The 4,187-nt window shown below is 29.6% G+C and overlaps 1 pseudogene; it reads right to left on the bottom strand.

Annotated features, from left to right (window-relative positions):
- Positions 1-585: 585 nt before the first annotated feature.
- On the bottom strand, positions 586-1,450 carry LOC149202973 (glutamate synthase 1 [NADH], chloroplastic pseudogene; annotated as a pseudogene).
- Positions 1,451-4,187: the final 2,737 nt, after the last annotated feature.

Here is a 4,187-nt window from a genome sequence, read left to right as displayed (position 1 = left end):
AGTTAATGGCTTGACAATAGCTTTTTATCTTTTAACTTCCAAAGACATTATTGGCTAGCCTTTCATGCAAGTCTACCATAATAATATTCAAGCAATTATTATTTGACATGGATTTATGTAAACCTGTTTCTGCATTCAATGAGGATCTAATAAAGTACCCTATACTTAAATGCATAATCTGACAAAACGTCTAATGGTAAACTGGGAAGTTTGATCCATATTGGCTGCATAGGTGATATCTCTAGCCTTGGGTCAAAACACAGGCTTTGTCTTTTGAGAATACGAGAGATTCACCCCACTTTCCTAGAGCCTCAGTCCCTCAAGAGCATCTTGAAAGCAAGCATTGGTAGGATTTTATAAATTGAAACTTTTTTATACTCCTGGTCATCTCAGCTTGTCCATTAAAAACCTCCATTATGGTTATCCAGGAGAAATTAAAACATTAGTTCATAAACATGTAATGTAGAATCCAATGTTATTAAATAAACATAGAATCTGTAAACAATCTTCCTACAATTTATTTCATATTAATGAGAATTCTATGCATAAATTTTTCCTTGAAGGATCTCACCAAGTAGACAAAAGTCACATGTAAACACTAGACCACTTATGTTTTGAAAGTGAACATTGGGCATTTATCCTTGTCCTCCACTCTATCTTCACAAGTTGTGATCAGATGGTATTCCTTCATCACAAATTTACCTATCTGAGAAGTTGCTTGTCTTCCTTTAGCAATGGCCTAAACAACAAGTGATTTTCCACGTCTATAGTCACCAGCAGCAAAAACACCATCAATACTCATTGCAAAATCACCAAAGTTGGCTTTGAAATTTGACTTGTTATCCCTTTCCATATCAATCTTCTCTGCAATAATCTATCAAACCAAATAAAAAACTGAAATTAGAGTGAGGAGGTAAATGGAGGAATTCCATAAAATATGGTGTGTATGTCGAGTATATTTTAGACACAAAATATAAGTATTGAAAATATGTGTATTCAATGTTATGGATTGGGAAGGTGCAACATCACTGAATTACTCAATTTTCTAAAGAAGAAAACATAGTCTAGCAATGACTATTGTCAACTAAATTCATATTGGACCTGAATCATTAGATTGTTCTTTTTTCAAGCGAAAAAACAAACTAATTTTATTAAAAAATCATTAGATTGTGCTTATCAATCAAAATTTAAAGTTTTATATCACCTCAGCAGCAACTTTGTTGCTTAGAAAAATATAGCTTACATATTCTGGTCCAAGAAATCCCATTGCTAAGAAAATAAGTTATGCTTCTATAATCTCCTTTGTGCCCTCCATCTCTTTCAATTGGAACTTTCCACTCTCATCCTTTTCCCATTTGACCTTGATCAATTCAAGCCCTTTAACATTTCCATTGTCATCAACTATAAACCTTTTTGTCAACACTTCATATGACTTGGGATCTTTACCCATGAAGGCTTCACTGGAGGAGCAATATCATACCATGTGGGTCCATATTAGGGGATATATAATGAGGAAGAAATGACATAATATGTTGGGGGATATATAGGGGTAAAGTGTTTGTATATTGGAAAATATAAAAAATGGAGCTTAAATTTAATGAAAAAATATAAAGGGGTATAAAAATGTTAATGAAAAAATGGATACCTACAATATCTAGTGAAAGTAAGGGATTTTTAAATTGGAAAGTTGTATTGGGTTCATATTAGTAGGGGGTTAAATAATGTGATTTTTTAAAGGATTTTCCAATATTTATTTAAATTAAGGGTATTGTTTAATATGCCATGAACACATGTGATATGTTAGAGGTTCACTGAGTGAATCCCCCGGTCCTTACCGAAATCGGTAATAGCTTCCTGGTGGCCATAATCTCTACTTGGAAAAACATAGGCCACTGCCAAAAGTGAACAAAGACCCATAAGCATGTAACTATATAGGGTACAACATGCTAAAAATAATAGATAGCTAATTTTTATTTATATGAATATGAACAAAGACAAACTTGAGGCTAGGTATTCCGAGGAGCACGAGAATTGGGGGTTTGTGGAAGGAGATCCAAATCCAAAACATTGTTGCATCCATGTCTTATGGCTGTTTCTATACAATCAATTATAGTGTCTCCTCCTCAAATGATAACCACCCTTCCACCTTTTCCAGAAATAAACTTTCCATATTGCAATCCATTGTCCAACAAACTGTTTTTATTTGAATGAAGGAACTCCATAGAAAAATATATTCCCATTAATTGACAACCAGGAACAGGAAGATCCTTATATATATATATATATATATATAATATATATATATATATATATAGATTAAATTTACACTGTACAACAAGGAACTCAACTTCTATGGGAAAAATATGAATTGAAATCAAATATAGAAGTGTACCTTGGTTTTGTTGTGCTGGTGCTGCCACAAAATCATGTTAATGTGTATCACTTTTTCCCTTTTTGTGGCAAAGAAGTTTTATAAAAATAAATGGAGTTGGAATGTTTACTCTTAAATTTACAAAATCATCAAGAATTAGGTGGTGGTAAAAGAAGACAAAACATGTCGATTTAAATTCAATTTCATGTCATATATATTTTCTAAAATTTAATATATATTTTTTATCTAATTTATTCATTTTCTTTAAAAGATATTCATTAATATTTTACATAAATTTTTAAGTAGTGACAAAACTGCGACCCCCCATTTCTCTATGATTTACATTTTTTAATTCAAATTTCTTTAAGAGATGTGTTGTAAACATTCTAAAGATTGTAAACAAATTTAAAAATAAAAAGTAAGCATATTTTTTAATTCTTATTAAAATACTAGTAAAAATGATAATCTTTTTGTATATATAAAATTGTGACCCAAGAAACTATCCTTTCAAGTTTATAAAATCAATTTTTTTTAATAGAAATTTGAAAATAACATATAACAAAATGTTAAAATTAATTTTTGAAAATTTTCAAAATATATTTTAATTTTTTTATAATAAAATTTTTAAATGTGATTATAATAACATATTTTATATTATTCAAAATATAATATATAAAATTATTTGTTTATAAATTCTAATTCTATTTTTATATATATTTTTAAAGAGTTTTAGCATTTCATTTAACTTTACATATTTAAACCTACATATTTAAAAAAGTTATTTATATTTTGTGAGTGATTAACCATAGTTTTTACCAATATTTACTATCAGTTGACTTATTTACAAATTTAGTATTTACTTTTTCTAACATTACTTATATTTTCTGAACCCATTAAATAGGTTCACTATAGCTTTTACCAAAATTTATTGTCAGTTAGCTTTGTTACAAATTTAGCATTTACTTTTTATAATTGACAAGTATGAAACTCAACTCATTTAATTAATATTTTCATATTCATTTTTTTTTTTTTCATTTGAGTACTTTTTTTCTTTTGCCATATAATGAGACACATTAACATGCTTTTACCAATCAAGCTTCTCCACAAAGAAAGAGTGTCCAACTCCAACATTTACATTCACAATAAAACTAACACCTTCCTCTTCCATCAAAACAACGTGTCATTGGATAACATCAATTTTATATGTTTCCATATTAGGAACTCCATACATAATCATACCTCTAATTCAGTTATCACATTCATAAATAGTGACAGAGTGCCCAGATTTATTAAGTTGATCAGCAACAACCAAACCTGCTGGCCCACTGCCCACTATAGAAACTTTCTTCTGTCATCGAATGACCAATCCGTATCAAGATCTAGTTCACCACATCATAGAAAATAGAAAATTTATTTTCAAAATTATAGGCATCATAAAAATGGAAATAATAATTATAAATGAAACACACATACCCTGTCCTCTTCTCAGGTGGACGTGAAACCATCAAACCATATTCAAAAGATTTATCAATGATGTAAGAATCAATACTTTTCATAGATACTAGATTTTCAATTATTCTTAGTACACATGCACCATCACATGGGGTAGGGCATACACGTCCAATGAATTCAGGAAAATAATTTGTTTCCAATAGTCAGTCAAATGCTTCTCGCCAATGGCCTTGGTACATTAATTCATTTCACTTAGTTATTTTGTTCCCAAAAGTACATATAATATTACCCTCCATGGAGGAAAAGGTTTCACACGTTCAAAATACAAACAAGTGTACAATCTAGCAACAACAAAAAAAGGTAC

This window comes from Pinus tabuliformis, chromosome 2_1, assembly GCF_031772625.1.
Source record: "Pinus tabuliformis cultivar Carrire ecotype Pingquan chromosome 2_1, CPIR1, whole genome shotgun sequence".
NCBI lineage: Eukaryota > Viridiplantae > Streptophyta > Pinopsida > Pinales > Pinaceae > Pinus > Pinus tabuliformis.
The sequence above is the reverse complement of the archived record's forward strand: the minus strand, read 5'-3'. Positions and strand labels throughout refer to the sequence as shown.